The sequence below is a fragment of the Bos grunniens genome, chromosome 10 (assembly GCF_055505025.1).
Source record: "Bos grunniens cultivar Pamir isolate PY7600 chromosome 10, Bosgru_T2T1.0, whole genome shotgun sequence".
NCBI lineage: Eukaryota > Metazoa > Chordata > Mammalia > Artiodactyla > Bovidae > Bos > Bos grunniens.
Genome location: NC_141174.1, coordinates 35,153,862 through 35,178,700, shown reverse-complemented (window position 1 = coordinate 35,178,700; position 24,839 = coordinate 35,153,862). Strand labels below are relative to the sequence as shown.

General features: G+C 38.7%; 1 long non-coding RNA gene and 2 other non-coding genes across 3 annotated transcripts in view; 1 reads left to right on the top strand and 2 right to left on the bottom strand.

Moving 5' to 3' along the window:
- Window positions 1-24,839, top strand: part of LOC147364302 (uncharacterized) — a 156,917-nt gene that overhangs the window by 93,068 nt on the left and 39,010 nt on the right. The window lies entirely within an intron of this gene.
- Window positions 14,464-14,525, bottom strand: LOC147364304 (U7 small nuclear RNA). Its single transcript, XR_015135623.1, has one exon. It is a non-coding gene; the product is annotated as a U7 small nuclear RNA (small nuclear RNA).
- TRNAI-UAU (transfer RNA isoleucine (anticodon UAU)) lies at window positions 15,285-15,357 on the bottom strand. The gene has a single exon. It is a non-coding gene; the product is annotated as a tRNA-Ile (tRNA).

Genomic DNA, 24,839 nt, shown 5'->3' with positions numbered 1-24,839 from the left:
AAGATCCTCCAAGGAGATAATGCATAAGGATGAGAGGAGGATGTTGATAGAACTCAACTCACAATGACATTGTAATTCTACACAGATGATGCTCTGCTCATCTCTTGGTTACACTTATTCATTCCTCCTCTTGTACAACTTTACATCTTCTTGTACAGAATTTCTTAGTCACCCTCAAATGTTTGATTTTTTGGTGTGATTAGTTGTTTCTTTCTTGTCAATTACAGTTACTTGAAAATGTTGTCCAGAAAGTTGTTTTTTTCTTCCTTCTTCCTATGTCTTTTCATAGTTAATGACTATGCTTCTCTGAAAGCCTCTGTCCACCTCTTTCTTTCTTTCTCTCTCTCTTTCTTCCACTCTTTCCTGTGACCACTTCTTTTCTCACCTGACTCAGAAATTCTGAGGAAGGTTGTACCAGAATCACCAGTATTTCAGGGTTAGGAAGATTATATCCTTGTAGGCAAATAATTCTCAGGACCATGGTCAGCAGCATACTTGTCCTGATATCTGCTTCTCTCCCAATTGCTAATTATTGCTATACCTGTCAGCCTTCACCTTCATCTCCTGGTCTCAGGCACTGTTTATTTCTTCCTAGGGGAAACAGAGTGTCTGCATTGGTAAACTATATTTCTCAAAGTTCTCTCTCTTACTCTTATCTGTCCATCACATCTTCCTTCGGGTGAATCAAAAGTCCAGGGCAAGTTGAATGTGAGTTACTCCCAGTACTATAAAATGGCATGTGAAATTGAGAAAACTGTGTTTAAGATCACTTAGGTGACCTATGCGATATATTCAAGATTTAGCTAAGAGAAAATGGTTCGTCCATATCTCCCTGTAGTTCTTCAGTTTGTATGAGAGAGAAATAGACAATAACTCTTGGAGAGGCATAACCACTGAGAAATATCCAGGGGTAGAAAAAAGCTTTGGGGACATCATTTTCAAATAAGTGATTTTCCAAGAGAGAACCATACACTAACCACTAATGAAATGTGGAAATAACTGTAAGGAGAGTTGAGAAAACACTCAAGAAGGAAAATGTAAGATTTGTAGCAAATAGAGCTTAAGTGTCACACTGGAGTCCCTAAGAACATTTTGAATTTCTTGAGCATTGGCAGTGTGGTGCCTTGGAGGATATATTCAGTGATAGCTTCAGCTCTGAAGCCAATAGATGTCCACGGCTTTTTGGATTGCCCTAATGCAGAAGGGTGTTTAATCTTGGGTTTGTGTTTGTGTTCATAGAGGAGCTGATTCTGCTAAGTGATTCAGAATTGTGTACATGTGTATCTCTGTATCCATGGGATTACAGAAATTTCTTTTTTTTAATTAATTCATTTTAATTGGAGGCTAATTACTTCATAATATTGTAGTGGTTTTGCCATACATTGACATGAATCAGCCATGTGTACATGTGTCCCCTATCCTGAACCCTCCTCCCACCTCCCTCCCCATCCCATCCCTCAGGGTTGTCCCAGTGCACCAGCCCTGAGCACCCTGTCTCATGTATCAAACCTGGACTGGCGATCTATTTCACATATGGAAATATACATGTTTCAATGGTATTCTCTCAAATCATCCCACTCTTGCCTTCTCCCACAGAGTCCAAAAGTCTGTTCTTTACATCTGTGTCTCTTTTGCTGTCTCACATATAGGGTCATCGTTACCATCTTTCTAAATTCCATATATATGTGTTAGTATACTGTATTGGTGTTTTTCTTTCTGACTTACTTCACTCTGTATAATAGGCTCCAGTTTCATTCACCTCATTAGAACTGATTCAAATGCATTCTTTTTAATAGCTGAGTAATACTCCATTGTGTATATGTACCACAGCTTTCTTATCCATTCATCTACTGATGGACATCTGGGTTGCTTCCATGTCCTAGTTATTATAAACAGTGCTGTGATGAACAGTGGGGTACATGTGTCTCTTTAAGTTCTGGTTTCCTTGGAGTATATGCCCAGGAGTGGGATTGCTGGGTCATATGGCAGTCCTATTTCCGGTTTTTAAAGGAATCTCCACACTGTTCTCCATAGTAGCTGTACTAGTTTATATTCCCACCAACAGAGTAAGAGGGTTCCCTTTTCTCCACACCCTTGCCAGCATTTATTGTTTGTAGACTTTTTGATAGTAGCCATTCTGACTGGCGTGAGATGGTACCTCATTGTGGTTTTGACTTGCATTTCTCTGATAATGAATGATGTTGAGCATCTTTTCATGCATTTGTTAGCCATCTGTATGTCTTCTTTGGAGAAATGTTTGGTTCTTTGACCCATTTTTTTTTTTTTATTGGGTCGTTTATTTTTCTGGAACTGAGCTGCAGGAGTTGCTTATATATTTTTGAGATTAATTCTTTGTCAGTTGCTTCATTCACTATTATTTTCTCCCATTCTGAAGGCTGTCTTTTCACCTTGCTTATAGTTTCCTTCATTGTGCAGAAGCTTTTAAGTTTAATTAGGTCCCATTTGTTTATTTTTGCCTTTATTTCCATTACTCTGGGAGGTAGGTCATAGAGGACCCTGCTGTGCTTTATGTCAGAGAGTGTTTTGCCAATGTTTTCCTCTAGGAGTTTTATAGTTCCTGGTCTTACATTTAGATCTTTAATCCATTTTGAGTTTATTTTTGTGTATGGTGTTAGAAAGTGTTCTAGTTTCATTCTTTTACAAGTGGTTGACCAGTTTTCCCAGCACCACTTGTCAAAGAGATTGTCTTTTCTTCACTGTATGTTCTTGCATTGTTTGTCAAAGATAAGTGTCCATAGGTGCATGGATTTCACGAGGTTTGTGGGTCAAAAGATTTGATTGCAAGATAACTTTCTGCTCTATTCCTAGAGGCTAAATTAGAATATATACCAGACTATTTTTAGAACATTGCCTCTGTGTGTGTGTTTGTATATATTTTTTATGGTAAAATAAGAATTTAGTAGAAAATTTGATAGAGAAGGCCATTTAGGACTCCAAAAAAAGTTACTCTAAATTCACTTAGTAAAAACATATTCTTCAGTTCAGTTCAGTCTCTCAGTTGTGTCTGACTCTTTGGGACCCCATGGACTGCAGCATACCAGGCCTCCCTTTCCATCACCAACTTCCAGAGCTTGCTCAAATTCATGTCCATCGAGTTGGTAATGCCATCCAAACATCTCATCCTCTGTCATTGCCTTCCCATCCCACCTTCAATCTTTCCAAGCATCAGGGTCTTTTCCAATGAGTCAGTTTTTTGCATCAGGTGGCCAAACTATTGGAGCTTCAGCTTTAGCCTCAGGCCTTCCAATGAATATTTAGGACTGATTTCCTTTAGTATTGATTTGTTTGATCTCCTTGCAGTCCAAGGGACTCTCAAGAGTCCTCTCAAACACTACAGTTCAAAAGCATCAATTCTTCGGCGCTCAGCTTTCTTTATAATCCAACTCTCACATTCATACATGACTACTGGAAAAACCATAGCTTTGACTAGATGGACCTTTGTTGGCCAAGTAATGTCTCTGCTTTTTAATATGCTGTCTAGGTTGGTCATAGCTTTTCTTCCAAGGAGCAAGCATCTTTTAATTTCATGGCTGCAGTCACCATCTGCAGTGATTTTGAAGCCCCTCAAAATAAAGTCTGTCACTGTTCCCATTGTTTCCCCATCTATTTGCTATGAAGTGATGGGACCGGATGCCATGATCTTAGCTTTCTGAATGTTGAGTTTTAAGCCAACTTTTTCACTCTCCTCTTCCATCTTCATCAAGAAGCTCTTTAGTTCTATTTTGCCTTCTAAGGGTGGTGTCATCTGCATATCTGAGTTTTTTTTTTTAATTTTTAATTTTATTTTATTTTTAAACTTTACATAATTGTATTAGTTTTGCCAAATATCAAAATGAATCCGCCACAGGTATACATGTGTTCCCCATCCTGAACCCTCCTCCCTCCTCCATCCCCATATCATCCCTCTGGGTCGTCCCAGTGCATATCTGAGGTTATTGAGATTTCTCCCACCAATCTTGATTCCAGCTTGTGCTTCATCCAGTCCAGCATTTCACATGATGCACTCTGCATATATGTTAAATAAGCAGGGTGACAATATACAGCCTTGCGGTACTCCTTTCCTGACTTGGAACCAGTCTGTTGTTCCATGTCCAGTTCTAACTGTTTCCTCCTGACCTGCATACAGATTTCTCAGGAAGCAGATAAGGTGGTCTGGTATTCCCATCTCTTTCAGAATTTTCCAGTTTTTTGTTATCTACACAGTCAAAGGCTTTGGTGTAGTCAATAAAGCAGAGTAGATGTTTTTCTGGAACTCTCTTGCTTTTTTGATGATCCTGCAGATGTTGTCAATTTGATCTCTGGTTCCTCTGCCTTTTCTAAATCCAGCTTAAACATTCTTCTTAGAGCTTAACTGTGTCTCAATGGTGAGGGATAAAAAGAAACCTCTTGAGACAGCAGCATTGGCCAGCAAGCTTAAACATGTTGCTAATATTTACTATCCAGATCTCATAGGATTTGGTAGAAGTTATCAGTTCCTTCCCCCTGGATCTTGGCATTCTGTACTCTCAGTTTATGAACCCCTGCTCAGCTGAGGAGATTGTGGCTTCCATTCTGTGGGTCTAGCCCTGCCCTGGAATTGAGTGTAGCCAATGAAAATCAGCTTTGTAATTCTATCAGAGTTAATGTCCACTCTTAGGTAACCCATGGATTTAATGCAGTATTTAAAGGGATAGTTCACTTCAGTTCAGTCGCTCAGTAGTGTGCAACTCTTTGTGACCCCATGGACTGCAGCATGCCAGGCTTCCCTGTCCATCACCAACTCCCGGAGCTTACTCAAACTCCTGTCCATCACATCGGTGATGCCATCCAACCATCTCATCCTCTGTCATCCCCTTCTCCTCCTGCCCTCAATCTTTCCCAGCATCAGGGTCTTTTCCAATGAGTCAGTTCTTCACATCAGGTGGCCAAATTATTGGAGTTTCAGCTTCAGCATCAGTCCTTCCAATGAGTATTGGTCCTTCCAATGAATATTCAGGACTGATTTCCTTTAGGATGGACTGGTTTGATCTCCTTGCAGTCCAAGGGACTCTCAAGAGTCCTCTCAAACACTACAGTTCAAAAGCATCAATTCTTCGGTGCTCAGCTTTCTTTATAATCCAACTCTCACATTCATACATGACTACTGGAAAAACCATAGCTTTGACTAGATGGACCTTTGTTGGCCAAGTAATGTCTCTGCTTTTTAATATGCTGTCTAGGTTGGTCATAGCTTTTCTTCCAAGGAGCAAGCATCTTTTAATTTCATGGCTGCAGTCACCATCTGCAGTGATTTTGAAGCCCCTCAAAATAAAGTCTGTCACTGTTCCCATTGTTTCCCCATCTATTTGCTATGAAGTGATGGGACCGGATGCCATGATCTTAGCTTTCTGAATGTTGAGTTTTAAGCCAACTTTTTCACTCTCCTCTTCCATCTTCATCAAGAGGCTCTTTAGTTCTACTTTGCCTCTGCCATAAGGGTGGTGTCATCTGTGTATCTGAGGTTATTGATATTTCTCCCAGCAATCTAGATTCCAGTTAGTGCTTCATCCAGCCTGGCATTTCTCATGCTGTACTCTGCATACAATTTAAATAAGCAGGGTGACAATATACAGCCTTGCTGTACTCCTTTCCTAACTTGGAACCAGTCTGTTGTTCCATGTCCAGTTCTAACTGTTGCTTCTTGACCTGCATACAGATTTATCAAGGAGGCAGTCAGGTGGTCTGGTGTTCCAATCTCTTTAAGAATTTTCCACAGTTTGTTGTGATCCACACAATCAAAGGCTTTGGTGTACTCAATAAAGCAAAAGTAGATGTTTTTCTGGAACTCTCTTGCTTTTTCTGTAGGGATAATCCTTTATTTAAAAGGCAGTTGGTGTCCAGGAAGGGCTTCCCTGGTGGCGCTAGTGGTAAAGAACCCAACTGCCAATGCAGGAGACTAAGAAATGTGGGTTCGATTCCAGAGTTGGGAAGACCCCCTGGAGGAGGACATGGCAACCCACTCCAGTATTCCTATCAGAGAATCCCATGGACAGAGGAGTCTGGCAGGCTACAGCCCATAGGGTCACAAAGAGTCAGACATGACTGAAGTGACTTAGCATGCACTTGAGCAGGTGTCCAGGAAACTCTACCCATTTTTTCTAGGTATCCTATCTGTGTAGGGACACGTTTGTCCTAGTTTCGAGTTTGTCTGCCATAGTGGTCTCAGCACACTGCATAACCCAGCCAGACTACCATATACCACCAACATATTTGAAATAGGACATTCTTACTCTCATAAGCCTTCTTGCATTGCTGATAGATTTCACTGGTAGGATATGTTACAGGCTAAACTATGGTCTCTTTTTCAGTTTCCAAAAAAAAACTTTAGGTGGAAAGAAAAGAACTCTGAGAGCACTATTTATTGTTAATAACATGAAATCAGTTTGCTCATCTGTTGCATGAAACTAAATACACACGAGACAGCAATGATTACAGATTTTCTTGAAAGTGGCTCCTCTCCTCATGCAGTTCCCTTTGGAGGGAGGCATGCTAGGTTCATCAGTTCTGTTGCCCTCCTGATCTCATGATGGGCAGGATACATGAGATGAAAAGAGTCTAGCCTCTCAGGGTTGGGTCTTACACAGTCTTCAATCTGCAGAGTCAGGTTATAGGTATTGCATCCTAATTATTACCTTACAAGGATTAACTAGGCACATGTACCCGTCTCTGCCTTTTCTTTTATCAAAGATCACCTTCCTTTTCACAACTCTGCTCTTGCCTTTGTGTTCGCTCTCTCCTACATCACCAGTTTTTTTTCCTCTTGGCTACCAATTTCCATAAGCACATAAGTATTCTCTAAGATCTCCCATGCTGAAAAATGGTCTCTTGAATCCACTTATCTGTTCCCCTGAGTAGCCAAACTCTCACAATGTGTTGCCTATGTTTACCACCTCCATTTCTTTATTTCTCATTTGTACTTTAACTTTAGTTAAGTTTCTGCCCCAGTACTCCACTAAAACTGGTTTCCTTCCACTAAGACTGTTCTCCTTAAGGGTATCAGTGTCTCACATGTTGCCAGTCCAAAGGGCTATTCTCTGGCCTCATCTGATTTGACCCTTGAACAGCATCAACAACTCCAGTTGTTGACTGTTGACCATTCTCTCCATCTGCCAACACATTCATGTCTTGGCTTCCTGGTTTTGGTTCAACATCACTGCCCATTCTTTCTCAGCTTCTTTCTCTACTTAATTTTCAAATATTAGTATTTCTCTGATAATTAGTGAAGTGTTTTTCATGTGCTTTTTTGGCCATCTGCATGTCTTCTTTGGAGAAATGTCTATATCTTCTGCCTACTTTTTAAAATTTAAATTTATTTATTTTAATTAGAGGCTAATTACTGTATAATATTGTATTGGTTTTGCCATACATCAAACAGAGGCTACAGTCCATGGGATTGCAAAGAGTCGGACACAACCAACATGAATCCGCCACAGGTGTACACATGTTCCCCATCCTGAACCCTCTGGACAGAGTGACTAACACTTTCACTTTTATCACAGAGTTGGCACTGTGTAAATATTTCTTGAATAAATGAATGAGTGAATGTCTTTAGAAATGATAGTATTCTAGAACTTCTTCAATATTGGTTTGTTTTTAGCCTGCTCATAGATTTTTTGTCCACACCTGTCATTGATTTCCAAGCAAGACAAAGCAAAGTATTAAGTGCCCAAGTATCATATTCTGCATAAAGCTTGAAAGCACTATATTTAGAAAAAGTTGGCAAGCATAAGCTCTCAGTCCAATTAAATTTTAGTGTAGTAAAAGTATTAACGGAGACAGTGGACTGTAGTTGATATCTGAACAGGGAGTTTCTGACCATTTGCATTATAGATGTCTATTAATAAACAGGCAGTGCTAGGAGAATAAGATATAGCAAATAAAATTTAGTAGATTGAAGAAGACTGACTCTTTTAACTAACCTGACTTAAATCTCTTTGTTATGAAGAATATTGATCATGAATCCAATTTGATTTGGCCCATCATGCCATTAAGGACTAGCCTTGTAAATGTCTCTAGACAGCCAGTCTTACTTATGATCAATCAGACTTCTACTATAAAATTCTATAAGGTAAACAAATATTAAGTAAAGATTATGGTCTAGTTCCTTACTCTAGGCCAGTAAATACAACTCTGTCAAGTTCATGCCCGTATTATCAGGTTATATCCAAATCTGCGATCTGATTCTGGACTCACAGCATTATCACCGTAATATAGTTGTCAAACCCAACAGAATTTGGCCAAAATGATGCTAGCAATGTAATGTTTTTTCAAAAATATTTTCATAAATTTATATACAGTAAAATTGACTCTTTTGTATGTACAGTGTTATAGATTTTAATACATGTAAAAATTCGTATAAGTAGTCCCACAGTCAGGGTATATATGGTTGCACCACCCCAAAATGTCCATTATGTGGCTCCTTTTCAGTCACATCCTCCCCTCCTCCCAGCCACTGGTAACCACTGATGTGTTCTCAATCACTGTAGTTTTGTCTTTCTGAGAATGTCATATAAATGAAATCATACAAAACATAAATTTTTGGCACTGGCTGCTTTTTTAAAAAATTCAATTGGAATATAGTTGATTTACAATGTTGTGTTACTTTCAGGTGTACAGCAAAGTGATTCAGTTACATGCATACGTATATTAATTCTTTTTCAGATTCTTTACCCATAGCAGTTCAGTTCAGTTTAGTCGCTCAGTCGTGCCTGAGTCTTTGCGACCCCATGGACCGAAGCACGCTAGGCCTCCCTGTCCATCACCAACTCCCAGAGTTTACTCAAACTTTACCCATATAGGTTGTTACATATAATACCATATAGGATATTGAGCAGAGGTCCCTGTGCTATGCAGTGGGTCCTTGTTGGTTATCTATTTTATATGTAGTAGTGTGTGGATGTTAATGCTAAGCTCCTAATTTATACCTTCCCCCTATGTTTTCCCTTTGGAAACTAAGTTTGTTTTTGAAATCTTTTATTCCTCTTCTGCTTTGTATCATATTTTAAATTACACATGTAGGTGATATCATATTATATTTGTCTTTGTCTGACTTCACTTATTTCGTTCTTTTTTATGGCTGAGTGACAGTTGTGTGTGTGTATCACATCTTCTTTATCCATTTCTCTGTTGATGGACATTTCAGTTGCATACCATGTCTTGCTTATTGTAAATAGTGTTACAATGAACATTGAGGTGCATATATCTTTTTGAATTATGGTTTTCTCTGAATATATGCCCATGAGTGGATTGCTGGATCATATGCTAGTTCTGTTTTTCTCCATACTGTTCTCCATAGTGGTGGTATCAATTTATATTTCCATCAACTGTGTAGGAGGGTTCCTTTTTCTCTGTACCCTCCCAGCATTTATTGTTTGTAGACCTTTTGATGATAGCCATATTGACCAGTGTGAGGTAATACCTCGTTATAGTTTTTATTTGCATTTCTCTGATAATTAGTGAAGTGTTTTTCATGTGTTTTTTTGGCCATCTGCATGTCTTTGGAGAAATGTCTGTTATCTTCTGCCTATTTTTTGACTGGGTTGTTTGTTTTGACATAGAACTGCACGAGCTATTTGCATATTTTGGAGTCAGTCCGTTGAACGTGGTTTTCCACATTCACTGTAGAATATAGAAGTATGGTTGACTTTTGTGAGGTGACCTTATATTCTGTTTTGTATGATTTCATTTATGTAGACAATTGCATTATGTATGAATAGTGGTTTTCTTTCTTTATTTCTATTTTATATGTCTTTTATTTCTGTTTATTGCCAGTTGCACTTAACAAGACTTGCTGATATTGAAAACGGTTGGTGAGAGTGGACATCCTTGCCTTGTTCCCTGTATTGGAGATAAAATATTCAGCTTACGTTATTAAGTATAATATTAGTTATAGGTTTTTTGTAGATACCTTTTATCAAGTTGAGGAAGTTCTCTTGTAGATCTAGTTTGCTCAGAGTTTTTGTCATAATGGATGTTGATTTTTTTCAAATGTTTTTTCTGCATCAATTGCTTATGATCATATTTTTTATTTATAATGCTAATATTGTGGATTGCATGATTGAGTTTTAAACATGAGCTCATGTTTTAAACATTCCCTGGATAAACCCCACTTGGTTGTGGTGTATTATTCCTTTTATGTATTGTTAGGTGCGATGTACTGACATTTTGTTAAGGGTTTTTGCATCTACGTTCATAAGTAATATTGTTCTTCTTTTCTTTTCTTTTATTCTTATAATCTGGTTTGGGATCAGGATAATGACTTCTGGTCTCATAAAATGAGGTTGGATAGGTTTTTTGTGTTTCTATTTTCTGAAAGAGTTTTATAGAATTTGTATGATTTCTTCTGAAAAATTAATTAATTTTTGTTGAGGTATAATTGATAATATAATTTAATTATATAACAATAATATAATAATATATTATGTAATATCAAGTATAATATAAATTATATTAGTTTCAGATATATAACATAATGATTCACTATTTATATACACTGCAAAATGATCACCATAATAAGCTACCATCCATCACTATACACATGACAAAAGTTCTTGCGAGAACTTTTAATATTTACTTTCTTAGGAACTTAGGAACTTAGTACCTTTTTCCTTCTTCAGCTATTTTGCCCACTTCCGCATCCCCCTTGCTCTCTGGCAACTGCCAGCCTGCTTTCTAAATCTGTAAACTTGGTTATAATGTTGTTACTGGTTTGTTTTTTAGATTCCACATGCTAGATCAGATCATATGATATTTTTCTTTCTCTGACTTACTTCACTTAGCATAAAGTCCTCAGTGCCCATCCATGTCTTACAGATGGCAGGATTCCACTCTTCTTTATGGCTGAGTGGTATAGTCCTTTGTGTGTGTGGGCGTGTGTGTCTTTCCATCCATTCCTCCACTGATGGGCCCTGAGCTTGTTTCCATATCTTGGCTACTGAAAATAATACCGCGACACATGCATGATTTCTTTTTTTAAATGTTTGGGAGAATTCACCGCAGAAGACATCTGGGTCTGAAGATTTTTTTTCAGGTATTTATTAATCAGTTACTTAATCATTTTAGAACTATTCAGGTTTTATCTATTGCATCCTGTATGATTTTTGCCCCAGGAAATATTGTTAATGTTTGAAGAGTTTTCACACTTTTAAATTTAATAATAATAATAGCAGTTGATTTAGTGGCCACTTGATATTTTCTTTTTCCACACCTAATCTATAATCTTATAACAATTCTTCAAGGTTAAGCAATTTTCTTCACCTTATAGCTGAATAAAACTGAGACTTAGGCACTCGCCCTCTGTGGTGGCCCACACTCTGTGGAGAGCGCTTCTCTCTGAATCTGGATAAATCCACTTCTTACCATGGAAAAGAAACCAGAACAAAAACTGAGAATTATAGGAATGTAAATGACTTGCTCAAAGTCACCTTAATGCTAACGAGAGAGGTCAGAAGACCAACCTCCATTTAACTCCCAAACCTACATTCTTTCCATGGCAACTTGCACAAATTTAGCATGTATGACTTCTAGATACGGGATTTTACTAATTGTCATCGCTATTGATATGAAATATGAAATTACCTGACTGTTAAAATGATCAATGTAAAACACACTTTGTATCATGACAGATAATCCATTCCCCCTCAGCTTCATGCTTTGTGTAGGGAAGACTTTTTAAAAATCCTTGTGACAAGGAAACTCATAAGTCACAACACTTTACTTAAGGGTCTCTGAGCATCTCTCCCCAGCTGTAAGTAATACCACACTACTTGCTTGGACCTGCTACAGATAATTTAGTTATATTTGATCACTCTCTCTTTCTCTTGCTCCAGATGGTGTATCTCAGAGTCTCTTGAGCCTCATTGTTGTATCGGGATTGTATGTTGATGCAATAGTCTATTGTTTCCATTTTTATAGAGTCATAAATTTCCATAAAAGATTGGATGGTATACACTTGCTTTTGATGTTTTTAAGTCTTAGGACTTTGCAAGGGATGTTTTATAGTGTCTGCTGTATTTATCAAGTAAACAGTGTTACCCAGAACCACCCACTTGCTGTTTGTGCTGGGTATTCAAGCTCTAGGAGATGCTTCAGCTACACACACTGTGGGTTCTACATTTCCCAGGGACTTTTTAGGCTATGCAGTTGAGATGGTCCTTTAAGCCACTTAGATTCATGCATCCATTTTACTTTGCTGGTGATAATTAGGAGATGGTACATTTATCATGAGGCATATATTTTGATGTGATCATCTGAATATGTTCTGCCTTTTTAAAAAACATTGTGTTTTAGATGTTAACAGAGAGAAAAGAAACAAGCATTTATGTACTACAAGAGAATTACTTTACACATATTAACTTCAATAATCCTCTCAATGAGTCTGAAAAATAAGTACTTTTAAATCTTATTTCATAGATTATTCAATTCAAGCCCAGACAGATTAAATGATTTATGCAAGGCCATATAGGTTAGAATTGGGGAACTGATACCTAGTTCAAACTGTATGACTCTAGATTCCATGAGCACTGATAGCAGTATATCTGCTCTGCCGTTTTTCCTCAGTGCTGGTTGTCGTCAACCATGTATGTCTAGAAAAATTCTGCCTTTTTCATTATTTTAGCATCTGACTTAAAGTTTTACTTCTACTCCATAATAATAACACCCAACAATGGCTAAATAGTGTAATGATGAATAGTACAGGCTTTGGAGCCAGGACTCTCTGCATTCAGACTCCAGCTCTGCTATTTATTAGTTGTATAACTTTGGGCAAATTATTTAATTTCTCTTTGCTTGAGTTTCCTCATTCAGTAATAATTGTAGTTACCTCAGAGGCTTGCTATGAGGACTAAATGAGTTAATATTTGAAGGATCTTGGAATAGTGCCTTTCACATTGTGAGTACTATACATGTGATTGAAATTTGGGGGGTAAAAAAATTTTCTTTAATGATTGCAGATTATTCTTTCATTTGGATGTGATATTTTATTTAATCTCCTCTTAGATGTTGGACACAAAGTTGATTTCAGGATTTTGTGTTAGCACATATTTTTACAATGAACATCTCTATCTGCATTTGAGTTTTTTCTGGGCTTAGAATTACTGTGTCAAATGACCAAACACTTAAGAAATTCCTTAAATATACAAATAGGCTAATATTTTCAAAGAAACTTACAAAAAATTATAAGCAAAAATCACAGATAAAAATGTAAAAAGAAAACAATCAAGTTCCCAAGATGTAGGTTTTTTTAAAAAACAAAATGGAATTTTCATTTTGAGATAATTGTAGATTCACATGACTCGCTAAGAAATAGTACAGAGATCCTGTGTATAATTTGCTCAATTTCTCCCAATGGTAACATTTTATAAAACAATTTTACATTATCACAACTAGGATATTTCACTGATGCAATGAAATTGTATCAATTGATATTTCGTTTTCTTTTCAAGGAAAAGAACATTTTTATCACCACAAGAATCCCTCCTGGTGCCCTCCTCTCTTGGCAACAGCTGACCTGTTCATCATGTCCATAATTCTGTTATTTCAAGAATGTTATATAAATAAAACCACAAAATCCGTGGTTTTGGATTGTTCTTTTTTTCCCCCACCTAGCATAATTCCCTGGAGAGTCATCTGAGCCATCTGTGTCCATAGTTTGCCCTTTTCATTGTTGAGTAGTGTTCCATGGTATGGATGTACCACGTTTGTTCAGTGATTATCTGGTGAAAGACATCTGAGTTGTTTCCAGTTTTTGGTCATTATGAATAAAGCTGTTATGACCATTTGCACGCAGATGTTGATGTAAACATAAATTTTAATTATCTGGGAGAAATGTCCAAGAGTGTCATTGCTGGATTGTATGGTAGTCACATTTTTGTTTTGTGTGGAGCTGTCAGATTGTTTTCCAGAGTGTTATTTTTTGTTCTCAGCAGCAAGCTATGGATGATCCAGTTTTATGCAGTCTTGACAGAATTTGGTGCTGCTATTGTTTTTCATTTTAGCCACTTTGAAAGGTGTGTGGTGATTTATCATTGGAGTTTTAATTTGCATTCCCCTAATGGATAAGGCTGTTGAACATCTTTTCATGTGCTTACTTGCCATCTGTATATTCTCTTTGGTGACATGTTATTAATGCTTTTTTCTCATTTTCTAATTAGATTGTTTGTTTTTTAGTGTTGAGTTTTTATATATTCTAGATTCTAGTCCTTTGTTGAATATGTGGTTTGCATGTATTTTTTCCTAGTTTGTGGCTATCTTTTCATCCTTTTAAGATCTTTTGCATAGCAAAATTGAAAGTTTTTGATGAGGTCTAATTTATCAGTTTTTCCTTTTATAGATTATGTTTTTGTAGACTTCTTTATTTAGTCCTACATCCCCCAATTTTTCTCGTTTTTTTCTAAAAGTTATAGTTCACATTTATTTTTTTTCCTGAGGGGTTCTTCTGATAAAGACCAGAAACCTACTAGACCAATTCTAGAAGAGCTATAACACTTAATTTTGAATTATACATTTAGTCTGTGATTCATTTTGAGATAATTTTTTATAAGGGAATCCCTGGTAGCTCAGTGGTAAAAAATCTGACTGCCAATGCAGGATACCTAGGTTCAATCCCTGGGTTGGGAAGATCCCCTGGATAGGGAAATGGCAACCCACTCCAGCATTCTTGCCTGGAGAATTCCATGGAGAGAGGAGCCTGGTTGTCTACAGTCCATAGGGTAGTGAAGACTCGGACACAACTGAGGGACTGAGCATGCAAGAGGCTTAAGCCCAGGTTCTTCCTTTTTTTGTTCTATTTTGTTTTCTGGCTTCCGATGTCTCATTGCTCCAGTACTATCTGTTGTAAAGGTTGTCCTTCCTGCATTGAATTGCTCTTGCACTTCATAAAAAAAAATCAGTTGGACATATTTGTGTGGGCCTATTTATGGGTTCTGTATTCTATTCCACTGATCTATACATTTATCCCTCTAAAATACCACACCATCTTGATTATTGTGAAAGTGAAAATGTTAGTCGCTCAGTCGTGTCTGTCTCTTTGTGATCCCATGAACTGTAGCCTGTCAGGCTCCTCTGTCTATGCAATTCTCCAGGCAAAAATACTGGAATGAATAGCCATTCCATTCTCCAGGGGATCTTCCCTACCCAAGGATCAAACCCCGATCTCGTGCATTGCAGACAGATTCTTTACTGTCTGAGCCACCAGGGAAGCTCAAAGTACAGAGAATCACCCTCCTTATGGCAAAGACACTCTGCCTAGGCCCCAGCAAGATTTGAACTTGTGACCCCTGGTTTATAAGACCAGCACTCTAACCCCCAAGCTATGGAGCCAAGTCATATATCTCTTTAATATCTTTAATATTTGATATCTTTAGTATCAAGCAGAATGATTCCTACCACTTTATTTTTCAAAATTGTTTTTAGCTATTCTAGTTACTTTTCCTTTTTGTACAAGTTTTAGAATAATGCTGTTTGAATCTACAAAAACTCTTGCTGGGGATTTCAATAGAGATTGCATTACAGCTGTGTATTGATTTAGGGATAAATTACATCTATATTGAGTCTTTCAATTCACAAATACCATATATCCCTCAATTATTTAGGTCTTTGATTTCTTTCTTCAATGTTTTATAAATTCCAGCATGAAGATTCTGTACATGTTTTGCTAGTTTATATACAACTATTCATTTTCTTTGTTGTGAATGGTATTGCGTTTTTAATTTTATTCTCCATATATCATTATTAGTATTGATACATAGAAATGTGATTAATTTTAAAAATATTGATCTTATATTCTACAACCCTATTGAACTCACTTATTAGTTCTAGAAAGGTCTTTGCTTTCTGCTTTATTTTTGTATATTCCTTGGGCTTTTTTACAAAGACACTAATGTTATCTGAAAATAGGGACATTTTAATTTCCTTGTTTTCAATCTTAGTGCCTTTTATTTCTTTTTCTTGCCCTGTTACAACATGGAATTTCCAATACTATGTTGAATGAATTGTGAGAGTCTTATGTTTTGAATAAGGGGCTTCCCTGATGGCACAGGCAGTAAAGAAACTGCCTGCAATGCAGGAGACCCAGATTTGATCTCTGGGTTGGGAAGATCCCCTGGAGAAGGGAATGGCAACCCATTCCAGTATTCTTGCCTGAAAAATCCACGGGCAGAGGAGACTGGTGGGCTACAGTCCACGGGGTGGCAAAGAGTTGGACACGACTGAGCAACTAACACTTTCACTTTCTATGTTGAGTAAGAAAGAGAAACAATTTAGCCCTTTTCCTAATCTTGGGGAGAAAGCATTCAGTGTTTCTTTATCAAGTATGATGTTAGTTGTATAGGGGCTTCCCTGATAGCTCAGTTGGTAAAAAGTCCACCTGCAATGCAGGAAACCCCAGATTCCTGGGTCGGGAAGAACCTCTGGAGAAGGGATAGGCTACCCATTCCAGTATTCTTGGGCTTCCCTTGTGGCTCAGCTGATAAGGAATCCACCTGCAACGTGGGAAACCTGGGTTCGATCCCTGGGTTGGGAAGATCCCTTGGAGAAGTGAAAGGCTACCCACTCCAGTATTCTGGCTAGAGAATTCCACGGACTGTATAGGCCATGGGGGTTGCAAAGAGTCGAAGACGACTAAGCACCTTTCACTTTCTAGTTGTATAGGGTTTTTTTCATTCATTTTTGATTGTTTTTGTTCTTAGACATTTTGTGTCAAATTAAGAAAGTTCCCCTTTATTCCTAGCTTTCTGAGAATTTTTTTCCTTATCACAGAAGGGTGTTGGATGTTGTCAAAAGCTTTTTTGAAGATAGAAGTTTTTGATCATTACAAATTGTTTGTAAGGCACTCAGGCAATAATTTTTGTAGGTGCTGAATCACCTTCCTCCAGATGGATACATGGCACCTGCAGGTAGTCAAAGCCAACCGTGCCCATGTGTTTTCCCTTTCAGCAACTTGTCTCATTGTGTTGGACGACAGTTTATTTTCCCAGGCTTTCAGAAACGTTTGAACATTTCAAAAATGTTTATTTTTCATGGGTCCCTGAGAAATGTGCAAGAGCTTTATTTATTAAAGTTGAAATATTTTCGTTATTCAGATCTCTCAGGTTTTTCCACTCAAGTCTTGTTGCTGGTTTGAGAAATGTGACTGGTTCAGAACTGATTGTCAAGTGGTGATATGTGAGGGATTGTACAGCGATGTTGCTACAAAGTATGAACTGAGTTAGATTTCTCTGTCTTGGATTATTCCCACTGCCCACTTTCAGAACTTTCTAAAATAACTTATTCATGTGACTCATCCACAGTGATGTGCTGGTAAAGCTTTAGTAACCAGCTCTCAGGATTGGAAGTGACCTCTGATTTGCTGATTTCCGTCATGTACAGAGATTTCCCAGGTGGCCCTGGTGGTAAAGAACCCACCCACCAATGCAGGAGATGCAAGAGACATGGGTTTGATCCCTGGGTTGGGAAGATCCCCTGGAGAAGGGAATGGCAACCCGCTCTAGTATTCTTGCCTGAAAAATCCCATGGACAGAGGAGCCTGGCGGGTTATAGTCCGTGGTGTCGCAAAGAGTCAGACACGATTGAAGCGACTTAGCATTCATGTGTGATGTAAAGGTTCCACCATAGCAAACTTTAGGCATCATTATGATGTCACTGAGCATGGAGTTGGGACAAGATGAACGGTACAAGCTGGCTCCAGCATACTGCTGCCGCTAAGTCGCTTCAGTCGTGTCCGACTCTGTGCGACCCCACAGACGGCAGCGCTCACACATAACTCCGTATAACACTGGTGACAGCATGTCTGACCCAAACTGCCCAGGCACTCCGCTTCTCAGACTATTATGGGACTGTCACTTTTTTCTGAGTGTTTTTAAGAGTATATGAAAGAAAGAATAGGTGGTCAGCCCCGCAGAAATGGACTTCAATGATTAGCACATACAACCTGGGGGGGGCATGTTTCAATAGTTCACGTTTTTGTGACTGAGTAGTATGGATGTACCAGTTTATGCTCTTCACCTATAGTAGGGCATCTGAGTCATCTCTAAGCTTTTGCTTGAGAATAGAGCTATTATGAACTTTCACGTGCAGGTTTTTATGTGCACATAACTATTTTTAAAATATGCCTTCATTAGTCTCCTCCCTTTGTCCCTCAGCCAAAGCCTGAAATCCTGAAGTAGTAATTTCCTTGTTTTTTTAAACTCCAATTCAAGATACAACAGCATTACTGGAAAAAGGCACAGTGGTACAGAATCCGCCTCCCAATGCGGGAGATGCAAGAGACGTGGGTTCAGTCCCTGGATTGGGAAGATCCCCTGGAGTAAGAAATGACAACCCACTCCAGTATTCTTGCCTGGAAAATTCCATGGACAGAGGAACCTGGAGGGCTACAGTCTATGGGGTCTCAAAGAGTCAGACACGACTGAATGAATGAGCATGCGTTGTGTAATTCCACCCTTGGCAATGATATGTTAGAATTTTAAGAGATGCTGGCCATTCGAAGCTCATGTCTAAATGTGGTCTGGTCTTGACCCACGTGTTAATCCTAACAAAATGTTTTTTAGCATTCACATAGAGCATCACAGGGATGGTTAGCTATCCTACTGGCTTTTAGGACCTGCTAATATCTTCACCCCATTAGCATGAACCTCTGCTCAAATTCCAAGTCAGATAGAATGAAGCAAATAAACCCAAAAGCCATGTCCTGCACCTCAGCATGATGCGGCTGAGCTATCCTGATCATATGCTCTTTGAGATGCATCTTTGATTCTTGTGTTGACTGATGCTGGGCTGGCATCATGAGTGTAAGGATTTTCATTTCTCTGAAGCATTACCTTTTTGAGGGGGCAAAATTGCTGAGTAATTAACAGAGTGAGTCCAGGGCAGACAGCCTGGGTTCGAAATCCAGCTCTGTGGGTGTTAGATGTGGGAACTTGGGGGAGTTCTGCCGCCTCTCGTACTCAGGTTTATCATTTGTCAAATGGGGTAAGGATAATATTTACTTCATGCAGTTATTATCAAGATTAAATGAGATAATGTGTAAAGCATCTAGAAAAAGGTTTAGTACATAGTACACGTTCAGTACCTCGTCATCACCACCATCATGATGCACGTGTTGGAGTCAGGAGAATTTCAGGGCCCATTCTCTCCCTTAAGAGCCATTGACTTCCTCACAAACTTGGCTCTCCTTTCCTTGTGTCATGTAAGGCTCCTCAGTTCCACCCCACAGCTCCCACCTTCCTGGAGCTCTGCTGAATACACTGATTTTGGACCCCTCCACTCTCTGCATTGGATGCTGGGGGTGTTGCTCACTCCTGTCTCAGGGCTGATAGGCAAACAGAAGCCAGTTGACTGACCTGCAAGGTATGCCCTTGGGTCTCCTCCACTGCCTGCCACCCCTTCTGCTCCATCTCCTCTGCACAGAAAGGGGGCCTCACAGGCCACAGGCCTGGGCTCAGCTCTCACCTTGCAGGTCTCTAAACCCTGGTATTCTTCCAGGGCAGAGGGGAGCTGTTTCCTGCCCCCAGCACCCACCACCTTGCTCTTTTTCAGCTTCTTTTGCAGGTCTTTTCTCTCTACCCAATCCAGACTCATTGCCCTGTGGTACCTCCTTCAACTCAGGGACCTTGGTTTTCTCTACACACAGCAGGGAGCGTTCTGCACATAGGTGGATTGGCAGCACTTCCCAGAGCTTCTACCAGATCCTCTAAATCCCACTAGCCTGCAACTCCTTAAGGCTGAAGCGCGTTAATCTTCATGTCCTGCTAAGACCCAGAAAAGTGCCTCTATGTAGTGTATCAATATTTATTAAATGAATGCTTGAATAAATGATGAATTTCTAGAGAGCACTGGAGGTGGGGGAAATGCCCTGCTAACATGGGTCCTTGCTACCTCCCAGGCATCAGCCTTCTGTTGGAAAGTTGGCCCGTAATCCTTGCAGTACTCTTCGGCTGCTGATTTTCCAACTGTGGCTTTACACCTGTTTCATTTTACAATATTTATTGGGAAAGCACTTTAGCTGCTTATTATAGTCAGATATCATCCATGACAAGCCATTTTCCTTGAATTAGCTCAGTGAGAAGTATTTCTAAAGGCGTTAAATGAAATCATCCAGACATTTCCCATGGCCAGCTGGACCAGCAGCCAGTTCAGCCCCCTGGCTTGAATACAGAATGGAATGTGTTTTTAGTCTACTCCAAGCCCCAAACTGCTACTAATTCTCACACTAATAAATGGGGCTTTAGCAAATTCTCCTAAGCAAAAGCAACAGGAGAATTTACAACTGTGCTTTCAGTAAATTAAATGAGATAATGCAGTGCCTGGCACGTAGTAAGCAGCCAGTAAGTGCTAACTGTTATGTCTCTGGACAACACTACAGAGAATTGTTGCAGAAAATATAACTAAAAAGATGGGGGCTGATAGGGAAAATATTTTCAAAGGTTAGTAGAAAGTAAGGTCATTTAAGGGCTTCCCTGGTGGCTCAGACGGTAAAGTCTGCCTGCAATGCGGGAGACCTGGGTTTGATTCCTGGGTTGGGAAGATCCCATGGAGAAGGAAATGGCAATCCACTCCAGCACTCTTCCCTGGAAAATCCCATGGACGGAGGAGCCTGATAGGCTACAGTCCATGGGGTCGCAAAGAGTCAGACACGACTGAGCGACTGAGTGATTTCACTTTCAAGGTCATTAAAATAATTATTTCCTTGAAGTTAGGAATAAAGAAGATAATGCTGAAAAAGAAAATCATTTAATAAAAATTAAAGGGATGAAAATAGAGTTAGGAGATTGCTAGAAAGCTAATAGGCAACGTGCATTTTATAACATGTATTTAAAAACATGAATTACATGCACTCACCCTGGAAAATTTCACTCAATCAAATCACATTGTCACAAACTGCTGTTACAAAAATTTTGAGATATACCAAAACAGCAACACCAACAAGGTAGAAGTATAAAATTGTGCTTACATCCTTAGATAATCATTTCAAAGGGTTTTGGGTAAATGCAGAAATCCTCACTGAAACTTGAATCTACAAAACACGCGCTGCGTAGCTCTGTGATTCCATCCTGGCTGTCCTGAAATAATGCCTGTGATGCTATCAACATGCCTGAACACATGGAACTTGCATAGGGAAACTCATTAACTCCAAGATCAGGATCCTTTTCCCGAAATACCTATTCCTGGCTTCCTGATGCCACTCTTTCTTTGCTTTTGTTGTTAAAGATGAAAATATTGATTTTAACCAGACTGAAACTAGTTACCAGCTCCGCTTTTACTAATGCCTTTTCAAAGTACTGCTTTATTCCCATTAATTTTGGATGTTCCTGTTTTCCATAACTTGAGTTTATACGCCTGAAAATGGAATTTTATAGCACGATGCCTCTTGATGATTACCTTTTATTCCTGGGTGAGCAGAAGGCTGATTCTTACCCAGCCTGTGATCAGGAGAGGTGATCTTGGTGGAAGAAAAATATAATGTGATTTTGGCAGCCAGCCATACTGGGTCATTAGCTGAAAAGGAGATATGACCCAAGGCTTTTTTTTCCTAATTAAAAAAATGTTTAGTTTTTAAAAACCACTTTATTGAGGTATGATTGACTTGTAAAAAATCGTACATATTTATTATATACAGTTTGATGAGTTTGATATAAATCACTTTCAAAGCCACAGACATATTCATCACCTTCTGGAAGGGGCTACTTTTCTTTTGCCTCCTTTATTATTACTGCTATTAATATTATTATCTTGTGTGCACTTGTGTGTGGTAAGAGCGCTGAAGATGCATCCTCTTAGAAAATTTTAGGTACTGTTGGCTGTGAGCACTATGCTGGAGAGTAGATCTCCTGGATGATGTTCTATTACAGCAAGACTGGTGGGCAATCCAAGGGGGAGAGAGGTTAACCACAGCACAGAATTCCTGATGGAGTCTGCTTTAAAGGTGGCCATGAGATAGTGCCAGCTGACACCATGGGGAGCAGAGCAGTGAGCACACTGGGGGAAAACTGCTTGGATGAATGAGGGCTGTGAGACATGATGGTGTGGAGCCGATCTTGTCCTGAGTCAGAGTCAGTAGTAGAGCAGGATGGCCATCTCCCCACCTCCATCTAAGAAAAAGTGGCAGTATTTCACTCTAGCAAAAAGCTAGAAATAAATCATACTTTTGCTTTAAAAGTATACCTCTGAAGTAGTTGGAGGAAGTTTTCAATAAATACATCCTGAACAGAGGCAGTTGTCATAAAAACAAGATCATTAGAACACTTGTCTAGGTAACTTACTCATAGTGTAGAAAAAGCCTAGTTTCCTCCCTGAATTTATGGCTGGCCAGAGCCAATTACAGTTATATATATATATATTTTAAATTTTATTTTATTTTTAAACTTTACAAAATTGTATTAGTTTTGCCAAATATCGAAATGAATCCGCCACAGGTATACATGTGTTCCCCATCCTGATCCCTCCTCCCTCCTCCCTCCCCATACCATCCCTCTGGGTCGTCCCAGTGCACCAGCCCCAAGCATCCAGTATCGTGCATCAAACCTGGACTGGCAACTCGTTTCATACATGATGTTATACATGTTTCAATGCCATTCTCCCAAATCTTCCCACCCTCTCCCTCTCCAACAGAGTCCATAAGACTGTTCTATACATCAGTGTCTCTTTTGCTGTCTCATACACAGGGTTATTGTTACCATCTTTCTAAATTCCATATATATGCGTTAGTATACTGTATTGGTGTTTTTCTTTCTGGCTTACTTCATTCTGTATAATAGGCTCCAGTTTCATCCACCTCATTAGAACTGATTCATATGTATTCTTTTTAATGGCTGAGTAATACTCCATTGTGTATATGTACCACAGCTTTCTTATCCATTCATCTGCTGATGGACATCTAGGTTGCTTCCATGTCCTGGCTATTATAAACAGTGCTGCGATGAACATTGGGGTACATGTGTCTCTTTCCCTTCTGGTTTCCTCAGTGTGTATGCTCAGCAGTGCGATTGCTGGATCATAAGGCAGTTCTATTTCCAGTTTTTTAAGGAATCTCCACACTGTTCTCCATAGTGGCTGTACTAGTTTGCATTCCCACCAACAGTGTAAGAGGGTTCCCTTTTCTCACCACATTAACAAATTGAAAAATAAAAACCATATGATTATCTCAATAGATGCAGAGAAAGCCTTTGACGAAATTCAACATCTATTTATGATAAAAACTCTCCAGAAAGCAGGAATAGAAGGAACATACCTCAACATAATAAAAGCTATATATGACAAACCCACAGCAAACATTATCCTCAATGGTGAAACATTGAATGCATTTCCTCTAAAGTCAGGAACAAGACAAGGGTGCCCACTTTCACCATTACTATTCAACATAGTTTTGGAAGTTTTGGCCACAGCAATCAGAGCAGAAAAAGAAATAAAAGGAATCCAAACTGGAAAAGAAGAAGTCAAACTCTCACTATTTGCAGATGACATGATTCTCTACATAGAAAACCCTAAAGACTCCATCAGAAAATTACTAGAACTAATCAATGACTATAGTAAAGTTGCAGGATATAAAATCAACACACAGAAATCCCTTGCATTCCTATACACTAATAATGAGAAAACAGAAAGAGAAATTAAGGAAACAATTCCATTCACCATTGCAACGGAAAGAATAAAATACTTAGGAATATATCTACCTACAGTTATATTTTTTAACCCACAGAAAAAAATCAGTAACTTTTTTTAAATAAGGGAAACTTAGTTTTAAATAAACAATGGCAACAGAAATCCACAAGCATTTTTTTCCATAAGCACTTTTTTTCAGATGTTGGCAACAACAATAGCAACAAAAATTTTATAAGAAGGAACACATGTATACCTGTGGCGGATTCATTTTGATATTTGGCAAAACTAATACAATTATGTAAAGTTTAAAAATAAAATAAAATTGGAAGAATAAAAAAAAAAAAAGAAAAAAAGGCAAAAAAAAAAAAAAGAAAATAAACAATAAATAAATAAACAATGGCAGCAAAAATTCACAAGCATTTTTTACAGATGTTGGCAATAAAAAAAGCAGTATTTTTTAATGAAAATAAAAGACTTTTATGGTTTATCTTAGTGGATTAAAATTAACATGAACTTATATTTTTGACACATCCTATCATAGCAACATATTTAGCACAAACAACTTTCTTCCTTTGGATTTAGAAGCAGTGCTTAAACAGAACCACTAATTGACATTTCGTGAAAAATAATTTATGGTACATTTTATTCTCTTATTGCTATAAAACTGATTTAAAATAATGGGGCTCTTGAAAGGATATGACCTGGACCATCAAATGTACTTATTAGAGTTGTTTGTTAAATCATGATGGGGAAATTCTCACCTCTTAATAAGTGTAAGACAGTGCAATACAAAGCAGGGTGGAGATGGGGTATGGCTCATCTCCTGATAGCGCTTAGCTCTCTGTCTGTCTGTCTGTCTGTCCAGATGTCAGGAAACAGTGTTTTTGAATGCCCAACCTCCCTCTCCTGCTATTAGAATCTAATCTGGCATCCAGACACAGTGAAGTCACTGTCAGAGTAGAAACAAGATTCTATCCAAGGATCCTATCTGAATTCTAACAGACCCAAAAGATAGCACCAGCACCCCCAGGGTTACCAAAGTCAAGGGCTAGGCAGGAAATGCCCCTCTCAGGGCCGCATTGGCGTAGAACCTCATCTATGTATGTATGTATTCATCCATTCTTGTGTTTGTTCATCCCTCAGTGTGCCTTGAGCATCTACAATGCCCTGTCTAGGAACTCAGTGTGAACTCCAGAGTGAACAGA